The sequence below is a fragment of the Gigantopelta aegis genome, chromosome 8, assembly GCF_016097555.1.
Source record: "Gigantopelta aegis isolate Gae_Host chromosome 8, Gae_host_genome, whole genome shotgun sequence".
Classification (NCBI taxonomy): Eukaryota; Metazoa; Mollusca; class Gastropoda; order Neomphalida; family Peltospiridae; genus Gigantopelta; species Gigantopelta aegis.
In genome coordinates this window covers 16,087,319-16,114,156 of record NC_054706.1, presented here as the reverse complement: position 1 = coordinate 16,114,156, position 26,838 = coordinate 16,087,319, and the positions used below count along the sequence as shown (strand labels likewise).

Genomic DNA, 26,838 nt, shown 5'->3' with positions numbered 1-26,838 from the left:
ATGTTACCTGAAAGTAGTTACACCCATAGTTTCCCAATTGTATTATAATGTAGTCGATCATCTTGGGGTCGCTGTAAACCAGCTAGATTATCAACAATTACATTTAAAAAATAACCATTTAATTATCCATACACAAATAAGTAAAACTATTTTTCACATATGTACTGTTTCTTATATATAGACATTGTCAAATTATATGAACATGAAATGTAATGTTTGCAAATATATAAAGTATTTGTAAGTGGTTGTATGAAAGTTTAAGGGCAGATGCGGAAGGTATTGGGATTGTATGAGTACCCGTGGAAATTAGTCATTGCCTAATTTCAGGCTCCCATTTACAGACAGAACTAAATGATGTGTGGCTAATACCCTGTTATAGGGTACAGTTAGGAACTACATAGCCATTTTCATCACGATAATCCGTTTACAGTGCAGTATGGGTGGGCATTGGTACTAGGGGGGCCGGCCTCGGTGGCGTCGTGGTTAGGCCATCGGTCTGTCTACAGGGTGGTAGGTACTGGGTTCGGATCCCAGTCCAGGCATAGGATTTTTAATCCAGATACAGACTCCAAACCCTGAGTGAGTGCTCCGCAAACCACTTGCACCGACCAGTGATCCATAACTGGTTCAACAAATGCCATGGTTTGTGCTATCCTGCTTGTGGGAAGCACAAATAGAAGATCCCTTGCTGCCTGTCGTAAAAGAGTAGCCTATGTGGCGACAGCGGGTTTCCTCTAAAAAACCCAGTGTTAGAATGACCATATTTGACGTCCAATAGCTTATGATAAGATAAAAAAAAAATCAATGTGCTCTAGTGGCGTCGTTAAATAAAACAAACTTTACTTTACTTTTGGTACGTGGGGTGCCCGAGAAAAATGGTCTTTGTCTAATTTCAGGCTTCATTTACAGACAGAACTAAATGATGTGACATAAATCCCTATGGGTGGCTAATACCCCATTATAGGGTAGAATTAGGAAATATATGGCAAACTTCATCACGAAAATCGGTTTAAGGGCACATGGGAGGGTATTGGGGTTGTATGGATACCCGTGAAAATTAGTCGTTGCCCATTTTCAGGCTCCATTTACAGACATAACTAAATAATGTGACGTGAATCCCCGTGTATGGCTGATACCCTATTATAGGGTAGGGTTAGGAACTACATAGCCATTTTCATCACCAAATTAGTTTAAAGGCAGATGCGGAAGGTATTGGGGTTGTATAGGTACCTGTGAAAATTAGTCATTGCCTAATTCCAGGCTCCCATTTACAGACAGAACTAAATGACGTGACATAAAGCCCTATGTGTGGCTGATACCCTATTATAGGGTACAGATAGGAACTACATAGCCATTTTCATCACGATAATCCGTTTACAGTGCAGTATGGGTGGGCATTGGTACTAGGGGGGCCGGCCTCGGTGGCGTCGTGGTTAGGCCATCGGTCTGTCTACAGGGTGGTAGGTACTGGGTTCGGATCCCAGTCCAGGCATAGGATTTTTAATCCAGATACAGACTCCAAACCCTGAGTGAGTGCTCCGCAAGGCTCAATGAGTAGGTGTAAACCACTTGCACCGACCAGTGATCCATAACTGGTTCAACAAATGCCATGGTTTGTGCTATCCTGCTTGTGGGAAGCACAAATAGAAGATCCCTTGCTGCCTGTGTAAAAGAGTAGCCTATGTGGCGACAGCGGGTTTCCTCTAAAAAAAACAGTGTTAGAATGACCATGTTTGACGTCCAATAGCTTATGATAAGATAAAAAAAATCAATGTGCTCTGGTGGCGTCGTTAAATAAAACAAACTTTACTTTACTTTTGGTACGAGGGGTGCCCGAGAAAAATGGTCTTTGTCTAATTTCAGGCTTCATTTACAGACAGAACTAAATGATGTGACATAAATCCCTATGTGTGGCTAATACCCCATTATAGGGTAGAATTAGGAAATATATGGCAAACTTCATCACGAAAATCGGTTTAAGGGCATATGGGAGGGTATTGGGGTTGTATGGATACCCGTGAAAATTAGTCGTTGCCTATTTTCAGGCTCCATTTACAGACAGAACTAAATAATGTGACGTGAATCCCCGTGTATGGCTGATACCCTATTATAGGGTAGGGTTAGGAACTACATAGCCATTTTCATCACCAAATTAATTTAAAGGCAGATGCGGAAGGTATTGGGGTTGTATGGGTACCTGTGAAAATTAGTCATTGCCTAATTTCAGGCTCCCATTTACAGACAGAACTAAATGACGTGACATAAAGCTCTATGTGTGGCTGATACCCTATTATAGGGTAAAGATAGGAACTACATAGCAATTTTCATCAGGAAAATCCATTTAAGAGCCAATATGGGTAGTGTATGAGTAGTGGGACTAGGGGTGCCCGAAAAAATTGTTCTTTGTCTAATTTCAGGCTCCATTTATAGACAGAACTAAATGATGTGACATAAATCCCTATGTGTGTCTGATACCCTACTATAGCCTAGAGTTAGCAACTACATAGTCATTTTCATCACGAAAATCGGTTTAAGGCTATAATGGGCGGGTATTGGGGTTGTATGGGTACCCTTGAAAATTAGTTGTTGCCTATTTTCAAGCTCCATTTACAGACAACTAAATAATGTAACATAATCCCTATGTGTGGCTGATACCCTATTATATGCAATAACCACTTTCGGGCAAGTATTCGAAATGGGTGCACACCATCTTTTAGCAATGCTTGATTAAGTATTCACTGGGCTGTTCGAATACGACAAAGGTCACAATAAAATTTTAAGGTAGGCCCCTACTGAGACCAAGTTCACTATTCAAATCGTCAACCGGTTTGTTCAGTGAATCCACTTGTTCTTTGATTTGTGAGTCCACCGACAAGAACTGATCAGTTGCTATATGACCTTTCAATGCATTCCAATCAACAGCTGAGTGGAATGTCGTACTGACAAACCTAACTTTCTAACCCAAATTTAAGACAAAGCCATTAACTGCTTGCAAACGATGACAATGTCTTCAACAGTTCGAGAAGTTGTATCTCTCAATGTAATATATGTTTCCTTCGAAAAGACTGGTAATTGTGCAGGTACATGACCAGACCTAGACAACAGGTGGTTTACTATGTTGTTTTATTAATTCAGACAGCCTGCTTTTAAACATATTAAAAAGTACTGCACTACGAGCACCTTTTTCACAAAGAACACTACAGGCAATCACAATTCCGTATGCTAATCCATCAGATACATTCCCCTGCTGTCAAATAGTAAAACAGCAGGGATCTATTGAAAGAATATACACATGGTGTTCATCAATAAATTTAGCCAATTTTATTTCTGCCATGGTTAATTTTAAAAGTATTGAAGAAAAGTATATGTATATATTTGTATTTCAAAACAAGGATACGTAATCAGTTGCACAAAATGCGTTCTTTTCAAGAGGTACAATAACCTGAAAAAGATATGAGAAAATTATCATATGTAATGTATGTAAAACTTTCTACCATGAAATAAATGTTTGTTTTAACGTATTACCTCCCCCCCCCCCCCCTTAACAATTGTGGTTTGGGGACCATTCAAATATTATTTAATGACGGAGGGAGTTGGTATGTTTCCAAATGTTCTTATTTTATGTGGGGTGGGGTGGTTGTCCTGATCTGCGTTACACAGTACAGTTCTTTATTACTTAAATGGTTTGCATTTTGTTGGCTTGTTCTGGATTGGATTGGACAGTGAGGTGGAGGGGTTGGGGAGCTTTTTGTTTTATTTTGTAGCTAAATATATGTACGCACAATAATGATTATATGACTGAAATGTGCTTTCCCAGGTCATCAAACAATACTTTAAAATTAAATAATACATATCTCATGATTTGTTTGTGAATGTGGTAGCGGATGTTTAAGTGATACATACATTTAATTTTATTTATTTTATTTTTTAAATTACAATTTTTTTTTGGGGGGTGGGTGTGGTTTAGCGTTACGGAGCATTACAGGGTATATTTGTGCATTTAATTGTGTGAAGAAAAAAACAGAGTTATATATTTGAATGGATGTAAAATTAATGCAGTCAGTAAATCCATTTCATTTACTAAACATTATAACTTTTAAATGAAAACCAAAACAAAAGAAATAGCATGCATGTTAATTACTCAAATAAAAAAAGCCTGACTTTTATATATAGAAATGGATCGTGATTATGGGTTGTATGAAATGTAGTTAACACATCTTTGGATGTTGTCCCCATCAAATATGATGTAAATTTGGTGTGACAAAGCATAATGCAAAAATTTCAATTACAAAAAAAATGCGGACAAATATATGAGAAATATAATTGTTTTCCGACAATATTCAACATTAATTATTTAAAATGCCACCATAAAACTCACTAATTCCCACCACAACTATATTCAGAAATCCGGAAGCCGCTAAACGTCATGTTTTCATGTAATCGCAATCATAATCGATTTCATTGTTTGAGAATCATGTAATCGCAATCGTAATCGATTACATTGCTAATGTAATCGTAATCAGCGATTACTTTCATGATTACTCATAATTATTTACTAAACTTAGATGTGTTTAGCATCAACTCCTGTAACAGTGCCTATAGTTAGAAGCAGTACTGGTCAGTCAGTAGAACTGATCTTCCATTGTCTACTACTCTCATAGTAGAACTATTATTTGCCTTGAGAAACAGGGGATCATAACGTCTGGATTATCAAATGAATGTTACCCAGGGGATGAAGACACACATTCGCATAATGGTATCTATCGTGTTTACGTTTACTATAAAACCACTTGAATGAAAGAAAGAAAGAAATGTTTTATTTAACGACGCACTCAACACATTTTATTTACGGTTATATGGCGTCAGACATATGGTTAAGGACCACACAGATTTTGAGAGGAAACCCGCTGTCGCCACTTCATGGGCTACTCTTTCCGATTAACAGCAAGGGATCTTTTATTTGCGCTTTCCACAGACAGGATAGCACAAACCATGGCCTTTGGTGAACCAGTTATGGATCACTGGTCGGTGCAAGTGGTTTACCCCTACCCATTGAGCCTTGCGGAGAACTTGCTCAGGGTTTGGAGTCGGTATCTGGATTAAAAATTCCATGCCTCGACTGGGATCCGAACCCAGTACCTACCAGCCTGTTGACCGATGGCCTAACCACGACGCCACCGAGGCCGGTCCCACTTGAATGAATACAGTGTTCAAGTAGCAATATATAAAAGGGCGCTGCACCATTCCCCACTTTTGTGTCCTAATTCATTGCCGTAAAACAAATTAATAATATATATATATATATATATATATATATATATATTTTTTTTTTTTTTTTTTGTCTTTTTTGTTTCAACTGTTGTCCACACCCGAGTCAGGCTACCGACACACACACACATCTATCTTATCTAATTTGGACCACCCGATCTAATCTAGCGACCAAATTTAATGAGTAGAATTGTCTTTATTAATTATATTAATTAGAGATGCGCATCAAAATTTTAAAGGCCCACTATTTAATTTTTGGATGTCCACTTAAGTTTTTTTCTGTCCCGGGACAAGCCCCTGGCTATCCAGAGGCAGGCCCCGGGACAGGCATGCTCGAAACTCTAGTGGTATATGAGCATGTAAAATTATTCGCACTCGCACTCCATGGGCAGTCATCCTCACCCTGTCGCAGACATAACCACAAATAACATAACTAAGTAACACAGGGGATTAATTGTAGTTACTCGCATCCAATATGGCGGAGGACGCACATGAAAAGTATTAATCAATGTGAATTTCCGTATTTCTAAGCATTACATTCACATTTTAATAGCGCGTATCGGCAGTTGCTTTAGTATGAATATATTTCGAATCAATAAACTAAGGATAAGTTGTGTTATTCGGCTGATAATGAAAGCACAAAGTTAGGCACGATGAAGGTAACTTCGAAGTGGTGATGTAGGTAACTCTCTAGTCAGCTTCTGATGAGATGTGGGTATCTGACAAATGGGATGCGGGTAACTGCAATGATGAGCGTAACTGTAGGATGAGAGTATCTGCAGTAGTTATCTCTTCATAACTAATGGTCGCCATATGCGTCTAGAAACAATTAGTAAAAAACATTATTCTTACGTTTTTCCCTTCATTTTCTTTTCAGATTATTACATGTGCTATTTGTGCGATACATCCTCCGCCTGAGCCAATACTATTTTAACACACCCCATCAAAATGTACACTGGGGCCATTCAAATATTACGTAACGCTCGAGGGTGTTGATGGGTGTAGCGCCAAACGTTATGTGGCGTTACAAGGGGGGGGGGGGGGGGGATAACGTCATGTCGTGGCTACTTCATTTAGCTATTTATCAATGAAACTTTGCATTCCTACGCGACACATCTATCAATGAAGTTTATACAAACAATAAGACGTATTTTCATGTGAAGAGACGATAAATATCACATGTGTATCTCTTCCACCGCCATGTAATAAAGGGGAGGGAGGGGGTGTCTAATTTTGATATAATAGCGTTACGTAATATTTCAACGGCCCCATGGTGAATAATTGGGGGGGGGGGGGGGGGGGGGGGTCGGCGAGTGTTGCCTTTGATTTAATAACAAACATTAGGGCACTAAGGCAAGTTCAAGAGGTACCAAGGCAAACATTTCCTTCAAAAGAGTAGCACGAAGGCAACTTACTTTTTTATCAAGTTTCTCAGATTTGTTTTTTAAATTTCACCTTATGATCTTGGACTCTAGCCTATGCAGTTCGTTGGATACGGACAGTGGCGTAGCCGGGTTGGGGGGGGGGGGGGGGGGTATGCCCCCAATCCCGGGAAATTAGGGGTGATCACTGGCGTAGCCAGGGGGGCCCAGAGGGCTTGGATGCCAGGTGCCCCCCCCCCCCCCAATACAAAATCCTGCCAGTAGTAGACCTGGCACTTGGGTACCATGTATGCAAATGAGCTAGGTCACGTGACCTGGGCGTGGCCTCTTCTGATTGGCTGACCTCTAAGCGTGGGGTGTGATGTCACGGGGACGCTAACCTTGACCTACTTCGAGTATATAGACCTCTGGGTTAATGGCTTGGACAGCTGTGGGCTGGGCGTGGGAACCTGACCTCTGTGTCAGGAAACACCGGATGTCGACCAGATTGATGGGTATGTTAACCGTTGGGGGTCCTTTGATGTACAGGAAACAGATGGTGCTGAAGTCGTTAATGACCCATAGAGTGATGTCGAATGACGGGGGGTTTATCTGACTGCAACAGCTGTTCCTTTGATGTACAGGAAACAGATGGTGCGGAAGTCGTTGATGGCTATCAGATGGCAAGATAGCGTGGGTTTTATGAGTGTGTTAACCGTCGGGGGTCTAAACAGATGGGGCGGAAGTCGTTAATCAGATGGCAAGATGGATTTAATCGTTTTGACGTGTGTGTCAACCAGATGTGAGTCAACGGGGAGTGGAAAATTCCACGATGTTTGAAACGTGTCCATATATGGTCATGGCGTGGGAACACCATGAGTCATCCCAGAACGTGTTCAGACACGTCTTGACCTCGAGATAGCGCGGGGACGCTATGAATGGCGTGGGATGTGACGTCACACCCGAGACATGGCTGTACCCCACATTATGATCAGCCTCATTGGTGTAGTGGTTATGACTGCTAGGTACTGGGTTCGTATCCGGGTATTAACTGGTATTCAGACGTTTCACTAACCACTACTTCCCACTGTCCAGAACAGGTAGCCCCACGGTTTAAGTGCGTGCGTGCGTGGTTGTGTGTCCAGGGTAGCATGCTTAAACCTTAATGCACTATTGGAATAGTGTTAGACCGGGGAATCTCTCTCACTCCTCCACTATCCCCAACTGTCCTAAATAGCCCTAGATAGCTTAACTGCGTGTGTCCAGGATAGCGTGCTGAACCGTAATGGATTATTGGATTAGTGTTAGACCGGAGAATCTCAACAACTAAGTACTATCCCCACTGTCCTAGGCAGCCCCAGACAGCTTAACCCTGTGTGTGTGTGTGTGTGTGTGTACCCCCGGGATAGCGTGATTGAATAGAGATAGAGGTACGGAAAATAAATATAAACAGTGTTCCATGTGCCAAATGACCGAATATCTGCGGCATTTAAGGGATGTTGACACAAAGAAACGTGTCGCGAATAGCTAATTAAAAAAAATCCGATGATGTGTTTATTAATTATTGTAACGTTCATTGGAAGAAAATTTGAAAATTCAGTTTGGAAGAAGCTCATTGATGGATTTCGAAAATAAACAAGATTGTGACTCAGTAGTGATACACGGTTGCGATTATTTGACAGAACAGCTGTTCCGTCTCAGCTTTTTGGTCTTCTTACTGAACACACCGGCCTCGGTGGCGTCGTGGCAGGCCATCGGTCTACAGGCTGGTAGGTACTGGGTTCGGATCCCAGTCGAGGCATGGGATTTTTAATTCAGATACCGACTCCACAATCTAATTAAAATTAGCTCCACAATTACATGTGGATCTAACACCAGCCAGTTGGAGCTCATGTCTACCAATCAAAACCTTACTTGCAGAATCCTGCCAGTGATTTAAAACTAACAACACTGCGTAGTACCCAATGTCCAGGTAACATTTCATCTGTAAATAATAATTTAAATATTGACCAATCACACTTCGCCTTTTATAACGTTATTTGGGAGCATACAAATTCTAAAAATATCGGGCGAGTCTATTTTAGTGGCCGCAGTACAGCGAACCATACCAATACGTACGGGGGCGGGTTATCAGTCTTCAATTTTACATTAAAAATTATTTATTTATTTATAAAAAAAACCCCAATAAATCAGTCTTCAGTTTTACATTACAAATTATTTATTTTATAAAATAAAACATGTTTTAAGGCATTCGTAATTCACACGAAACATGTCGTATACCCTCAGGATAATTCGGAATGTTTTCAAATTATTTTTAAATCACTGGCAGGATTCTGCAAGTAAGGTTTTGATTGGTGGACATGAGCTCCACATGTAATAGTGGAGCTAATTTTAATTAGATTGCCGACTCCAAACCCTGAGTGAGTGCTCCGCAAGGCTCAATGGGTAGGTGTAAACCACTTGCACCGACCAGTGATCCATAACTGGTTCAACAAAGGCCATGGTTTGTGCTATCCTGCCTGTGGGAAGCGCAAATAAAAGATCCTTTGCGGCCTGTCGTAAAAGAGTAGCCTATGTGGCGACAGCAGGTTTCCTCTCCAAATCTGTGTGGTCCTTAACCATATGTCTGACGCCATATAAACGTAAATAAAATGTGTTGAGTGCGTCGTTAAATAAAACATTTTTCTTTCTTACTGAACACGTCTCTTTGATGTACGTTTTTATGCGAATGTCTGTCGCGCGCACGCTGAGGGTGTTTATTTATATCACTGGACAATCTGTCGTGTTTAACTGTGATCTGCTGGCTGAAAACATAAACGGATATCTGTGGTTCCCCGAGACCATTGGCTTGTTTAATGAAAGAGGTTATATGTTTACTGAAAGTTGCAATCTGAATTTAGATAATGATAATGTACCTTAATAATTAATAAAAATGGATAATTATAAATTGACATTTTTATTTTATATACTACAATGAATGTTTCAGAGTGCACAGATTTATCAAGTATGTGCAGAAAAACACTTCAGTTATCTGTAATAATAATTAACTTACTTCTTTTTCTTTCTTTCTTTCTTTATTAGATAAACAAGAAATTGCATGGGGCAACTAGCCTTTAACGTAGAAATATTAGTTTAACACACGCGATATATTATCATTCCATACGGAGCTGGTAGTTCGAGCAAGAAAACGTAATCCGGTCTTCTTGTGGTTTCGAGTTTTAAAGTTGTTTTTAGTTAAGTCGTAATGTATTGAGATGAGAGAGAGACAGAGGCAGCTAATGGCTACGCCCCTCTAACGGTTAAAACACACAGAGAGAGAGAGAGAGAGAGAGAGAGAGAGAGACGGACGATATGCCACACGTGTTTAATCCATTAACTCGGCGAAAGGCAGACTAGTAGACGACACGCGCCGTGCTGTGCCAAAAGCTTAAGGGAAATAACTGCATTAAAAAAAAAAAGTGTTCGCATTACGACTCCAAGAGTTCCCCTCCCCCCTTACCATCCAGCGAAAATAAATTATAATTTGGTTAATCTACAAACCTGTAACAGACTTAGATCACGTTTTTATCAAATGGAGTGAAAAAGCAGGTTTTATATCGATAAATACCATGGGAATCCCCATGTCCCAATTGCTTGAAATAATTTTGAAAGTTAGTATTCTGATGTCACCGGTAGATGTCGCTCGAAGCACAACAATGTCTACGTCACGACAAATTTCACAGACTTAGGGTGCGTTCGTTTCACCTCTCCTGGACATGTTCCAACTGTTCTGTCCTGGTTGTATCCCCTCTCCAGATATCGTAAGACTTAGCAAAATTATTGGTTTTAAGGGTTTGTAACGTTTTGTATTGAGACACTTACTTGTCTGAACTTTATTGTTACTGAAAATGTTCACGAACTGTGAAGAAAAATCTCACAAATGAACAACAACAAATGGGATGTTGATTGCGCGAACCGTGCACGAGAAAACAAACCGAACCAAAATGATAACAGTCACGTGATATACCAACGTCTGTGACATTGAAATGGAAATATCCCCTCTAAAAATAGATTGGACCTCGCTTGCTCAACGGTTTTTTCTCGACAACACGTTTTGTGAAAAAATGCAAAAAATGCATTTCGTGGTTTTACAAACATCAGGATTACCAAAAAGCACTTCAGGTGAATGGAAATGTGTATTCTAAATAATAAAATGTAAGTAAAGTGCAATTTTATTTGTGAAAAATGGGGTTTAATAGCGAAAAACAACGCCGTAATGGTTAACAAATAAACGTAACTAGGGTGTGTCCCTTTAAGTCAATTTATATATATATATATATATATATATATATTTTTTTGTTGTTTGCGATAAGTCCATGTTATATATTTTTAGAATATTTATGGATCAGGGAAATAACTGCACAGAGTACTTCCTAGAGTACTAGCCCTGACAGTTTAATATAATTTTTTACCAAATGGGTAAATACAGTGGTCGATCTAGGATCGATCCCCGTCGGTGGTCCAATAGGCTATATTCAACCAGTGCCAATGCTATGTGAAGGGCCGTGGTATGTGCTGTCCTGTGCACACATCCCTTGCTACTATAATGTAGCTAGTACAAATATCAACTGACATTCAATCACAAAACTAGTCATGGAGTAAAAACACACACACACACACAAAAACCGCAATGGTTTGGTTTTTTCATTTTATTTCTAAATGACAAATCACAAACTACACATATATAAAGTGGACACACATTGGGTTACATCGATAGGCCTTAAGGGCGACAACTACACATATATATATATATAGTGGACACACATTGGGTTACATCGATAGGCCTTAAGGGCGACAACTACACATATATATATATAAAGTGGACACACATTGGGTTACATCGATAGGCCTTAAGGGCGACAACTACACATATATATATATAAAATGGACACACATTGGGTTACATCGAGAGGCCTTAAGGGCGACAACTACACATACATAAAATGGACACACATTGGGTTACATCGAGAGGCCCTAAGGGGCGACATGTGAATAATATTAGTGTTCATTTCTCTTCATCTTCGTCCTCATCATCAGTATCATGACCATCGGTATCGTCGTCGTCTAGTTCGTCCAAATATTCGCTGATCCAGGAACGATACTGATTTAATTTAGAACGAATCTGAGGTCTCAGATCTCTTTTAGGATTCACAGACTGTAGAATTTTTCTCGTGTTGGGACCTTTGTCAAAGTAATGCATATAGGTCAGGAAGCGAGAGTACGTGTCTTTAAATAACTTCCATTGTAAAGTCTTCATGTTTCTTTCGATGGCATCTTGGGACATGTTTTTATTCTTCGTAGCGTTTCCTGTTGCTTTCGATATAGTCACGATTGATGTCGAATTCACGCTCGATCATCAAGGTTAGGACTTGCTGCTTGTCGATGGGGTTGTTGAACAGTGCCAAGTAATGACAGGTTCTTCTTTGTGTCCGGTCCTTGCTGTTATAGAGGTTCTGGTTGATGGCAATCACCGAGCGCTTTCTGTGGTAACTTCCTTCCGTGAACAGGTCGGTGATACGAGTCTTTTCCAGCTGTAGACATCAGGTCGTCCAACACGATGAGATTTCTGACTCTGGGATCCTAATAACGATCCTTTTCCAAATTCTCGTGTATACCTTGAACAAATTTCACTCAAGCGACCATTTTGATCGTATCATAGAGGGGTTGCCATCGTTTGTAGAGCCAGATGATGCGCTGGGGAGGTGGGTGTGTTTTACCGTCCCTCAGCAGTTTGTATACCAAATAAGTCTTTCCACACGACGTGGGTCCCGACACGATTATGGCGAAGGGATGGATTAGGAAAGCAGGAGCCATAGGAGCCGGAGCCGGAGCCAGAGGAGCCGGAGCCGGAGCCGGAGACAGAGCTAGTGTTCGTTGTGGTACATTTTCCCAGTTCCATGGTTTGGAATACGTCTTTGCACATATGGGACATGACCTTCTATTCATGATATTCACAGTGTCGGGAACATACTGACTCGTGGTGTTAACTCTTCAACGTCTCGACGTGAACTGACGATGTTGAAACTGTCACGTCCCTTTTATAGTCTTCTCAGAAATGTTTGTGCCGTTTTTGACCTATGCCAGTCTGCTCTCGTCGTTTCTGTTCTCGTCGTTTCTGTTCCACTCCGCTCTGTTCTCGTTTCCGTTTCTGCTCGGCTTTGGCTTGCTCTACCACTTTGGGTGCCGAGGGCTTGTTCTGTTCCTCTTTTTCTTTTTTCCACGTGGGATCGTAGAGTTCTAGACATCGATCCACGCTATACATTATCTGACTTTTCCCACCACGCTGCACTGGAAAATGAGGTTGAAGTTTGCCTTGGGCTTGTAACTTGTAAAAGCGGGTCCACTTGTCCGCGTCGGGAACGTACAACTTGTACTGATCTGACATGTTGCTTCTCTGAAGGTTCTAACTCAAATAACGATGTTACCCATTGCCCTTTTATTTATACTCTCTATAATTTCGCACATGCGCACAACGATGTAGTTTGAATTTTGTGTGATACGTATGGTCCATGCCCCCCCCCCCCCCCCCCATCCCAAAGAATAGCTCGTGCACGGCTCAGGGCCACTCTCGGGGTCACTCTCAGGGCCACAGGGCTACACTTAGGGCCACACGCAGTGCCACAGAACCACACCCAGGGCCACACTCAGAGCCACACGCAAGGCCACAGGACCACACTCAGGACCACAGGACCACACTCAGGGCCACACTCAGAGCCACACACACAGGTCCACACACACACACACAGAGAGAGAGAGAGAGAGAGAGAGAGAGAGAGAGAGAGAGAGAGAGAGAGAGAGACACCCTTGCATTAATAACAAACAAAACGTGTTATTCACGTTTATTTTACAAAACGAAAAGTAGCACACACGTGTTTAATGTCTGAACACATTGTTAATGTAGGGACATCTCGGGGACAGTCTGTAATTTTCCATCACTGGATCGTCCATCTTCTGCCATCCGTAGGTGCGTAGTCCACAACAGTAGCAGACGACGGCATCGTGGTCTCCCGTGTAGAAGAAACCGGCCTTGGGGAGTTCTCTCGGTCTCTGTCTCATCTGGAGGGGCCACCGACCAAATGTGTAGAGTCGTCTGTAGAATCCTCTCATTTCGGGACGATGGCCAGAACAAGTACTGTCTCGAAAGGCCATCCCATTCGTCATCGGTGTCGTAGGCATCATCATCGTAGGGAGCCGAGTCCGTTTTATATTGTGGAGCAGCATCCGTCTGATCCATGGGTTCTTCATCCACGATTTCTACGGGTTCACGGGTATTCGTGGGTTCTTCATCCTCGATTTCACCAGGTTCACGAGCAGCGTCCGTTTGATCCGTGTCATTTTCTTCTGATCGTGTGTCTTTTGGAACATTTGCATACCAAGACATCGTCACCGCTGCTACAACTGCTGCTACTGTTGCTGTCCATTCTAGAATATCCCGATGCCATGTTTGGAGCGTACGTCTTCTCTCTAGCAGTGTCGCTGAGCGAATGGCAAGCGTCCTGAATTTGATTTTTTATAGGCCCCACGGTAGCGTCCACACGCTATCTCGAGGTCAAAACGTGTCTGAACACGTTCTAGGATGGCTCATGGTGTTCCCACGCCATGACCATATATGGGCATGTTTCAAACGCCTTGGAATTTTCCACTCCCCGTTGACTCACATCTGGTTGACACACACGTCAAAACGATTAAACCCATCTTGCCATCTGACTAACGACTTCCGCCCCATCTGTTTAGACCCCCGACGGTTAACACACTCATAAAACCCACGCTATCTTGCCATCTGGTAGCCATTAACTACTTCCTCGCCATCTGTTTCCTTTACATCAAAAGAACAGCTGTCACAGTCAGATAAACCCCCCGTCATTCGACACCACTCTATGGGTCATTAATGACTTCCGCACCATCTGTTTCCTGTACATCAAAAGACCCCCGACGGTTAACACACCCATCAATCTGGTCGACATCCGGTGTTTCCTGACACAGAGGTCAGGTTCCCACACCCACCCCACAGCTGTCCAAATCATTAACCCAGTGAGGTCTATGTACTCGAAGTAGGTCAAGATTAGCGTCCCCGTGACGTCACACCCCACGTCATTTGTGGTTTTTTGTTTTGTTTTGTTTTTTTTATTCTCCTTGTCGGGACATTTTGATGTCCAACAACAAAATAAAAAAGTGAATGGAAAGCGTGCGTGCGTGCGTGATTCGGTATATATTGGGAGTATATTTTAATTTTAACTTTGGTATAATCTAACATTAAATTTTCGTTTGGGGTAATTGTCCTTTCAGAGTTTGGATAATATGTCGGACTATTTCAATCTTGAAAGTTAATACAAGAAGACTATAAAAACATAAAGCTATATTATAGTATGACTTTACCGTCGAGTCATTTCGTCTTATATTCAAAATAAAGTAAACAATCACCCAATTTTGAATTATTTGTGACTTGAACGGCATTTTGCATCGAACAGTTACCCTCATCCAACCGTAACAGATACCCACATCCTTATAATGTTGACACTTTCAGTTACCAACATCACACGCGATTTTTGATGCCCGTTATTCAATTCTCAAATACTATTTTTTTAAAACGTATGCTTCAAAAATGCGTATTTTATATATTTCATGAAGGCTCAGTATATGAATATCTCAAAAAAGCACGTTAAGAATGGAAATTCACATTGATTAATACTTATCATTTGCGTTCATCGCCATCTTGGATGCGAGTAACTACAATTACCCGCATGCGGTTATCCCCTGTGATTCTGAAAAGTCAGCTGTACCGAGATGATGTTTAGAGGGAATTTCCTTGATGACGTCACCGAGAAATACCCCATCTTTTCTATCTCCATTTAATGAGAGTTCCCATTTTTGTTTACGACAAATATGATAAATCATGACACACTAAAAGAACTTTACGATACCTTCGAAAATCTGACGTATCTTAAATCTACGACACTCGTATTTTGCTTTTAACTAGCTACGAAATGTCGTAGCTAAGATGGCTTCGAAAATACGGGCCCTGGTTCAGACCTAGAATCGGGGCCCCACTAAATTTTCTGTAAAAAAGAGGGATAATTTTGGTGAGGATTCTATAAAAAAAAAAAAGTAGGGCATGTTTTTTTGGTTGGGGTAAAAAGAAAGATTTTGTTAAATATATCGTCAATGTCCCTAACTGCGTTATGCTTGCAACTCCGTTCAGTTTGTTTTATCATGAATGGTTCACGCAATCAACATCTGATTTGTTGTCTGCTAGTCGTTCATTTGTGAGGTTTTTCTTCACAGTTCAGGAACATTTTTATCACTTGTAATTTTAACCCGTAAAATCATTAATTTTACTAAGTCGTTTTTGTTTATTTTTCAAAATTACGGATATCGGGTCCATATGCCTCGTAGAAATTGACAAAATGGAGCAAGATGAATTAACATTCGCTGGGTGTCACATGACCTCACACGTGCCAGATCAACAAGGCCAAATCATTTAATTTTTATGATTTTTAAGCCCCTGTTAGAATTTGTTTTCAATTATTATATTCGATCTGCAAAATGTTCCGAATCCCCCCCCCCCCCGCAACCCCCCCCCCCCCCACCCCGCCTTATTAATATTCGTTAAAAACTTATATTCATCAACTTAACCTTAATGCTATATATTTTTTTTTATAATAGAGGGGGGAAATACGGAACTTTTGCCAGCAATTCATTAAAACAAATTATATTTAACAAACTATCCACTGGTATGAACGTAATGCCTATCAGTATTGACATAAAGTGTTAGCGATGTGTGTTGGTAAAACACGGACCGGACCAGAATGCTAGTCCAGATATTTGACGGTAAAGTAAAGTTTGTTTCATTTAACGACGCCACTAGAGCACATTGATTTTTTATCTTATCATTGGCTATTCTGACACTGTTTTTTTTTTTAGAGGAAACCCGCTGTCGCCACATAGGCTACTCTTTTACGACAGACAGCAAGGTATCTTTTATTTGCGCTTCCCACAGGCAGGATATCACAAACCATGGCCTTTGTTGAACCAGTTATGGATCACTGGTCGGTGCAAGTGGTTTACACCTACCCACTGAGCCTTGCGGAGTACTCACTCAGGGTTTGGAGGCGGTATCTGGATTAAAAATCCCATGCCTCGACTGGGATCCGAACCCAGTGCCTACCAGCCTGTAGATCGATGGCCTAACCATGACGCCACCGAGGCCGGTAGATATTTGACAGGGGCCTTGATTCTATAATCGTACCTACAAAACTTTCATCTCAGTAATAAATTCATGAATTAGGAGCTAGGCCTAGGAATGTATCTCTGATCCAAAATATTATATTCCTAGCAGGGACGTATCCTCCGGGAAGGGTGGGTGTCAGTTGAAACTCACATTTTTTTTACTCCAGAAAATAGCATACACATCTCAGGGTTTAATTTGTATAGTGTTTCATTTGTTTATAAAAAGTAGTACAGCCCCTCCCCCCCAGGATTTTTTTGGTCTACAGAATTCCCAACCACTTTTTGTTAGCTGTGCATATGACACAGTGTTGTGATGGGTGTCCAGGGTGTGTGTATGGTGTGTTGTTCAATGCATCTGTATGCACCATTATAAATATTAAAAATTAAGCTGCGGTGGGTGCAAATGCATGTGCAATTTCATTATTGCCCCTCCCCCTCCCCAGTTATAAGGTTTCCTTTCCATTTTCAGATGAAAAGACAGTCGATAATCTTGATGATGAAGACGATGATGTAATGGGATTCGATATGGATGTTGACAGAGAAGAGGGGATATTATATTAGTTTAAAGATTTGACCAGATCTTCCTATCGCGTAATATAATTATAAAATAGGAACACTATCAGTTTTCTTCTTTCTTTTTTTTCCTCTTTTAATTTTTCTTCCCATGCGGATGCCATTTTGACAAGTTGATTGATGTGCCTTTTTCACGAGAATATTTCAACATCATATTGTCTGGACCCGCCCCTTTTGTACGCTCTCCTATCTGTACAATAAAATAATGCCAACACTAATGTATAGTACCCGATTTCATACAGAAACAGTTCTAAATTTAATAAATACATTTTTAACGCTGCCTTCGAAAGAAGAAGGGTGGGACGTAGCCCAGCGGTACAGCGCTCGCTTGAGCGGTCGGTCTGGGATCGATCCCCGTCAGTGGGCCCAATGAAGAATTAACGTAACTTGGATAAAATATTCTCTATATTATTTTAAACTGTTAAAAATATACTCTTTAACTATTGAATGTAACATGAAATATATAATTTCTTTATTGTTATTCCTAATACGAGCCGGGTGAGAGAGAGAGAGAGAGAGAGAGAGAGAGAGAGAGAGAGAGAGAGAGAGAGAGAGAGAGAGAGAGACAGACAGACAGACAGACACAGGGAGAGAGACAGAGTAAAGAAACAGACACAAAGACAAAAAATACATAATCAAATACAGAGAGATACAAGGAGAGGGACGGGGGAGACCAAGAGAAACGTTTATCCCATTCCAACATGTATTCCATTACTGAAATATTAGTGGCTGTTATATGCAAGGTCATGTCTGTCGGAACTTTATGCAAAAGACCCCGTTCCTCTAATTGAAAAAGAATACAACATATATAGTATGGCACTTACGAGTTATTACTATTTTGTAGGAAACGTGTCGCATATATAGGGAATAACTGGTTACTGTCTTAAGATATCGGCTTTATCCTGCGAAGGTTAGAATGGCGAATGCAGCGAGGCTCTGCCGAGCTGCTTTCGCCATTCGACCCGAGCAGGATAAAGCCGATATCTTAAGACAGTAGGCTAACTAGTTATTTCTTTTATCCTGCAATCCTACAGGAATATTCGGAAAATCATTATTTATTCCAGTTTTGTGTACGCAAATCGAGTATTGTCAATCTAGCAAGGCTTTTGCCGTATGACATCATACAAGATGCATGCGTCATTATTTTAAGACGCTAGCTACATTATGTCACATTAAAAAAGCGTTTCCAAACTCTAATTGATAAATAAATATACAAATTTTGTATTGTTATCGCAAAACTTAAAGTTATTTGTATTTACTGAACTTCAACAAATGATTTAAAGAGTATGTTTATTGCAATTCTACTCTGAAATACTCGAGTCGAGTCGGGCTTATGTCACGTGACCTATATTTTTGGTCAGTGACCGAAAATATAAGTTGTAGTAGCATCACGAGGGGTATATGGCTTTTTATGTACCCTCTGTGTGTTCTTTTAGGTAAAAGAGCACACAGAGGGTACATAAAAAGCCATATATCCCGAGAGATGCTTCTACAACGAATTTATCTTGCCGACATGTTAAAACATATAGCCAAATAATCAAAATAACGCCAGATTTTCATTTCAACCTATTTTCATGCTTATATCCAATTAAGGTTCAAGCACGCTGTCCTGGGCACACACCTCAGCTATCTGGTATGTCTGTCCAGGACAGTGGGTTAGTTGTTAGTTCGTTAGTGGTTAGTGAGAGAGAAGAGGGTGTAGTGGCCTTACACCTTACCCATTGAGCCCTTAAAAGGACATTCCCGAGTTTGTTGCATTGTAAGATGTTTTCGACTAATAACATATTTCTACGATTAAATTTACATATCAAATATATTTGCTTGTTTAGAATATCAGTGTCTGTATATTCAGTGTGTTTCTGGTCGTCTTAAAATTTGTAAGAAGCCCAAACTGAATGTTGTCTTCAAATAATTTCGTACGTACGAAAAAAACATATTTTAGTAAATAAAATGAAATTTAACCTAGTACAAATAGTAGAACGATCAGAAACACGTTTAACATACAGCCACTAATATTTTATACAGAAAAATATATTTGATATATAATTACAGTCGTCAAAAAGTCTTTGTTGGTCGATAACATCTTAAAAGTTGCAGCAAACTCAGGAAATGGCCCAGGAATGTCCCTTTAAGAACTCGCTCTGGGTTGGAGCCGGTACCGGGCTGCGAACCCTGTACCTACCAGCCTGTAGTCCGATGGCTTAACCACTGCGCCACCGAGGCCGGTATAACGCCAGGCAATAATTGTTAAGCCGCACACCCTAGTTCCATCCAGCGAAAATAAATTATAATTTGGTTAATCTACAAACCTGTAACACACTTAGATCACGTTTTTATAAAATGGAGTGAAAAAGCAGGTTTTATATGGATAAATACCATGGGAATCCCCATGTCCCCATTGCTTGAAATAATTTTGAAAGTTAGTATTCTGATGTCACCGGTAGAAGCACAACAATGCCTACGTCACGATAAATTTCACAGACTTGGGGTGCGTTCGTTTCACCTCTCCTGGACATGTTCCGACTGTTCTGTCCTGGTTGTATCCCCTCTCCAGATATCGTAAGACTTAGCAAAATTATTGGTTTTAAGGGTTTGTAACGTTTTGTATTGAGACACTTACTTGTCTGAACTTTATTGTTACTGAAAATGTTCACGAACTGTGAAGAAAAATCTCACAAATGAACAACAACAAATCGGATGTTGATTCCGCGAACCGTGCACGAGAAAACAAACCGAACCAAAATGGTCACGTGATATACCAACGTCTGTGACATTAAAAATAGATTGGACCTCGCTTGCTTAACGGTTTTTTCTCGACAACACGTTTTGTGAAAAAATGCAAAAAATGCATTTCGTGGTTTTACAAACATCAGGATTACCAAAAAGCACTTCAGGCGAATGGAAATGTGTATTCTAAATAATAAAATGTAAGTAAAGTGCAATTTTATTTGTGAAAAATGGGGTTTAATAGCGAAAAACAACGCCGTAATGGTTAACAAATAAACGTAACTAGGGTGTGTCCCTTTAACAATTTATTAACGGAGCCGTACCACGCGGACGCGAACGAAACCACTTGCCAGTGAGGAAAAATAGTTCCATCGATAAACGAGTTTTTAACTTCAAATGTTTGTAATACGAAATTGTCTGCATGCTTTTCCTCAATTTCAACGGCAGAGTGCGTTGCAAATCGTTTGACAGCCATGTTCTGTTTACATTGGTAGCAGACGACTGTTGCTAATCGCGCATTAATACAATAACACCACGGCCGTAATTAGGTGACCGAGTTCAACATTGGGCCTCAGACCACAATTAATTTCACTATGTATTCTCATGTAGCCCCAGTGGCTGTAGCACTTTTATTAATTTCACCAGGCCATTAGCATTTCACGGGAAACATTACCTGCCTGGGCCCATTGAACACTCGAAAGGACGACATCTGTTGTCCAGCTCTTTTCCGCGTTATATCAATGTAAACAAACACACGTGGGCTAAGGGACCGAATCACACCCATTTCTCTGCATTTTACACAAATTTTTGCATGACTTCAATGTGCTCTGGGGGACATTATGCAGTATCCAGTGTAAACCAAGTGCACATATTCACTAACTGCATCCTCTTACCTGTCAAACCCAGTGTAACAATCCAGTATACTAAGCAGCTCCCCAGCCATTAATCACATCACAAGAAAACTATATTTTCTCGCATTAGTTTCCGTATTTTGGACAACCAAATGGGTGGATAACTCTAGTCTGAGGCCATTGCAGCTTTTAAAAGTATTGAAATAGTGTATTTTATAGTAAAAATAAAATTAATTATGTATGCTTGATTGACTATCAATGTTATTTATAATCTAATTATTGCTTTAGCATTAACTGGGGTGGCTGGAAACTGTTGGAAATTACAGACGGGGTATAAGAGAATTTGGATCCGCCCTCAGGGATATAAGGGATTTGTCCAACGGCAAACAACCAATGAGATTAAAGAATTTTATATGAAGGCGAGATAAAGATATTTATCTAGTCATCATATCTTTGCCAAAGTATGCAGTGATTGCTGGATAAATACAGTTAATATCACTATATAAATCTATATGATATTAATTTAATGGTAATACCGGTATATATCGGGTGATTAAAAAAGGTCCCACTTTTTGAAGTTGAATAGCGGATAAAGTATATGCACAATAAAATACTAATATTTTGCAGATGATTAAATTGTGTATTAATGGTCCAATTTTCATGTTGATACATAGCTCGCCTTTAAAATTGTGCGCGATGCAACACGAAATTTAAAAACATGTTCATTCATTTATACTTATTTCTGTGCTTATGTTTTATTAAGGTTTAAGCACGCTGACCTGGGCACTAGTTATCTAGACGTATTTTAAAAGGAAATTTCGACATGTTAGAAGCATAAATAACACTAATGTTAACCTCAGAATATCAACTATAGTGACGAAGTTGCCCAATTCGAGTATTGCGTTGTAATTACCCCAACTCCTGACTTACGATGGGTTCGCTCAGATTAACAAATAATCGATCGTAGGAGTTGTATACGACGAGAATCGAGTTGTAAGAGCGCCCAGAAGAGCAACTGGACAGTCGTAAAAGTCGGGAGATCGGCGAGTTGGCCAACTCCGTCGTGACAGTTGATAGTCTGAACCTAGCATCAGAAATTCAGAAGTGTATTTTATCCTGTATCAAAGGATAATAGGCTGTAAAAAAAAGAAGAGAAAATGGTGGGCCAATCGACTATCATTTTTCGGTACGACCATTAGATGAGTAGGTTTCATTCGTATTGTATTTTTATTTACATCAAGTTTAGTATTACGCGCCATTTTAAAAGCCAGACATATTTCAGAATAAAAACTGTATCATCAATACACAACCCAACAAACTGGTTTTGAGCATTACAGACGTTTGCCGCTATTCAACTTCAACAGTTACTCCTTGGGTTCCTGTACTAGTACTGGCTCCAACCCATTTTTTTCTTGGTACCAATTATCTACTAACCTTTCGGTAGCACGTCTTTATAGCTGACATACATTATTAGAAATGGAACAAAACGAATAACTAATAATACAAGCGTTCTATTTTCTCATCAGGTGTAATCAAACACCATTTAAGGGGCGGATGTAGCCCAGTGGTAAGACGCTCGCTTGATGTGCGGTCGGCGTGGGATCGATCCCCGTCGGTGAGCTCATTGGGATATTTCTTGTTCCAGCCAGTACACCACAACTGGTATATCAAATGCCGTGGTATGTACTACCTTGTCTGTGGGATGGTGCATATAAAAGATCCCTTGCTGCTAATCGAAAAGAGTAGCCCATGAAGTGGTGAGAGCGGGTTCCCTCTTTCAATATCTGCGTGTTTCTTAACCATATGTCTGACGCCATATAACCGTAAATAAAATGTGTTGAGTGCGTCGTTAAATAAAACATTTCTTTCTTTCAAACACCATTTTAAAAAAACTCAAGAAAGAAATACAGAACCAGGTCAACAAAAATATGTAATTTTAATTTATCATACAACATACAAAATTAAAACACAATGCATAATGTTTTTCCAAACTCATTTCCAATGCAGGCGCTTTCATTTAAATTACGTTTTCAAAAGCATAATATATGTCAGAAATCGCCATATCAGATGCTTGACTGGCCGAGTTAAAAATCAAACAGATTAAAGCTATAATCTCACTTAATTTTTCATCCTATTAATTTCCGGCTGGGTCGAAGTTCGAGGTGCACCGAACTTTTGATAGAGAAGTTAACACTACAAGTCCTGTGATTGGTTATCAATGTGAGTATGTTGGTTGTAAAAAACATTGGTTTCATCTGGGCTAAAAATGTATGCAATTTTATTTGATGTAGTACCACCGTGTCAAGTAGCCTTGTGCTTGGAACATATATGGGGTACCTGTAAAAAAAAGTACTCAAATTTTGTGCGAAACTAGGGGTGTTGTAGAAACATCTGGTTATACCGAAAATTAGCCATGAAAGGTACCATTTTCTGCAGTTAATACTTTGAGGTAGGAGTTGTAGTACTGATATTTATGGGTCATAGTTTGGTTGATATATTGCATACAGGCGCGTGCGGGGGAGGGGGGGTCGAACCCCTCCCCCCCCCCCCCCCCCGCTCAAGGCGAAAAAAATATTCATAGCCCGATTTTTTACATTCCTGTGAAAGCAGCTCGGCTAGCCAGCAGAAAACACCTCAGAATAGCCCTAGAAGGGGTCAATTTTTCAAACTTTTCGGGGGGAGGGTCCCCCAGGCCCCCCGCCACGGGCTTCGCGCCTGCGGCACTCGCGGTGTCGGGCATCGACCCCTCCCCCCTGCAAAATTTCCTACGCACGCTCCTGGCATATAGTGTTTTTAAACACAAACGTTAACATGGTCGCCTATGGGATTTGAATTGGCATAGTCCAACCTTATTGGCCAGTGATGTCAAAGTACTGTGCGCGGCCATGTTTATAATCACGTGATCGGTTCGCCATTAAGGGAGTGAAATTCGCACAATAATAACATGTGAAGGCATTGCATCTGGGTGCATTTTCAGTATTTATTACCATTAATTTTTAGTATGTTTTGTGAAAGCAAAACCAGTATGTCGAATAATACAACCTTATTTAAAGATTGTAGATCACATTAAAGTTGGTGGAAGTGTATTAATCATTAAAAATATAAATAATGAAGCATGTATATAGCCCATACACAAGAATATAAAAGCATAACGAATAATTTCCCTGGACACTTGTATAGCCCAATGTATTGAACATTAAAACAATATGTTTAGCCTCAGCGGACGAGGGTATAAGATGACCCCCCCCCCCCCCCCCACACACACACACACACCCCACACACACCACCCCCACCACCACCAACCTAAGCTCCTGTTTTGTTTGTACTTGCCTTGGTCATCACCATTAAGTGTCAAAAGGGTTCGTTTTGTAATTAACTAGTATACAGAAAATTTTATGACTAACCAGAAGCGCATTTTCGGGGTAATTTAGTGTTGTATATTGTGTATGATTAATTTAATTAAAATATTTTTTCCAAGACATGAAAGATAATTTTAAAATATATATTATAATTATAAAATAATAACAAATAAATAAATACATAATTTTTTATTTTGTTTATTATTATTTATTTATTAATTAATTAATAATAAATATAATAAAATAAATAAATAAAATAAAAAATAATTATTAAAAAAATTCGACGAAATGGGTGGGGTACGATTTTCGGTGTGGCATGCATGCGTGTTACGTCAGTAAATTATTTATCATGTTATCGCACACATTTAACACCATAATAAAAAAAATAAAAAAATAAATAAGAGATAAATATTTAGCAGTGTTAACTGCGCCCCACTTCAACCCCATGTGATCACATCTGGAATATCCCAGAGCTAATAATAGTAAAAGCTAAACGTTGCCATCTACTCTAGATCTAAGGTCAGTCTATCTTTTTTCAAAATGGTACACCACGTTTTCTACAAACGTACATAATTGAAATAATGTTCTATATTTAAGGATGCATTCAGTAAAGTTTCACTTAATGACCATCAAAATTATTCACACTTGCGTGTGATTAATTTATTCGCTATGCTTTTGTATTGGCGTGTATAGGTGCTTTATTATATATGTGTTTAATCATTCATAGATTTCCACCGATATTGATATGAATATACAATCTTTAAATGAGGTTGAATTATCCAAGAGACTGGTTTTGCTTTTGCAAAACGTTCCAAAAAAGTCATAAAACCTGAAATTGCACCCAACTGCAATGCCGTCACATGTTATTGTTGCGTGAATTTCACTCCCTTAATGGCGGCCGTACGGTTACGCCATCTATCGACAACGTCATAAATTGCTGGGCGACAATCGGAAAACCCCGTCTATAACATCCTTCAATAATCTCAAAGTGGTAAATCTAACACGGAGCCGTATTAAAAGGACATTCCTGAGTTTGCTCCATTGTAAGATGTTTCCGACTAATAAACTATTTCTACAATTAAACTTACATATTAAATATATTTTCTTGTTTAGAATATCAGTGTCTGTATATTCAATGTGTTTCTGGTCGTCTTAATATTTCTCAGAAGCCCAAACTGGATTTTGTCAAATAGTTTCGTACGTATGAAAAAACAATATTTTAGGAAATAAAATGAAATTTAACCTAGTACAAATATTAGAACGATCAGAAACACGTTTAACATACAGCCACTAATATTTTATGCAGAAAAAATATATTTGATATGTAATTACAATCGTTAAAAAGTCTCTGCTAGTCGATAACATCTTAAAAATTGCAGGAATTTCAGGAATGTTCCTTTAATCTAGCTTACACTGGAACAAGAATTTATTATCGATTTACCGAATACTGGCATCCCTATCTTGAAACTGTCATTTCCACCCTAGCTATTTAAAAAACCATTCATGATCCTGCATAAGAAACAGTGATGGTATTTTTTTAGCCACTATGTGCACATCTTAACATTCGCAATCTGGAGCTCGACGCGGTAAGACGTGTTTGTTTCAATTGTGTTCACTGCACGTGCTTTTGCGGCTCGACTTGGGGATCCTTCACTTCGTTGTTTTTGTCAGCGAAGTGAAGTTTTCTACTGGGATGTATGCGGCCATTGGAACTGATTGAACGCTGGAACGCTTCTCGTTTCGACAGTCTGCACCACCAGGTTGGATTCGTTTTTAGCGAGATTCCTTGCCTCCGTGTTATTTCTCCGTCTGACTATGTTGACTTGTTTTTTTTCGTGACTCGTATGACGGCCATTCTGCAGAACGTCACGTTTGTTCGCATTTAGTCTCTACATGTCCGAGCCTGTCCCAGCAGATCTCGAGAAGCCGGATCCATCTGAACGAGAGAGAGATTCAGACAAGGGTATAGTCCAGTCGTCATGGGTTGTTATAGTGGTGCGGGCAGGCCCGACTCCGGAGAATACGAGATGGTATCACAATAAAACAAAGTAAAGTCTAGAAAAAGAGTAGTAGGGGCCGACCCCGCTTCCTATTTCTTCTTAGAGTGGAGCGGTCAATCTTCCAGTGCTGCTAGGACAGGCTCGGACATGTAGAGACTAAACGCGAACAACCGTGGCGTTCTGCAGAATGGCCGTCATACGAGTCACGAAAAATACAAGTCAACATAGTCAGACGGAGAAATGACGTGGAGGCAAGGAATCTCGCTAAAAAAAGAATCCAACCTGGTGGTGCAGACTGTCGAAACGAGAAGCGTTCCAGCGTTCAATCAGTTCCAATGGCCAGTAGAAAACTTCACTTCGTTGACAAAAACAACAAAAGTGAAGGATCCCCAAGTCGAGACGCGAAAGCACGTGCAGTGTGCAGTGTGCACAA

The 26,838-nt window shown here is 40.0% G+C and overlaps 1 protein-coding gene across 1 annotated transcript in view; it reads left to right on the top strand.

Moving 5' to 3' along the window:
- The window catches only part of LOC121379511, a 52,569-nt gene extending 34,639 nt beyond the window's left edge, over positions 1–17,930 (top strand). Inside the window, exon 3 of the mRNA XM_041508155.1 lies at positions 17,365–17,930. The gene's annotated coding sequence lies outside the window, so the exon portion shown is untranslated. The remainder of the gene's footprint in view (positions 1–17,364) is intronic.
- Positions 17,931–26,838: the final 8,908 nt, after the last annotated feature.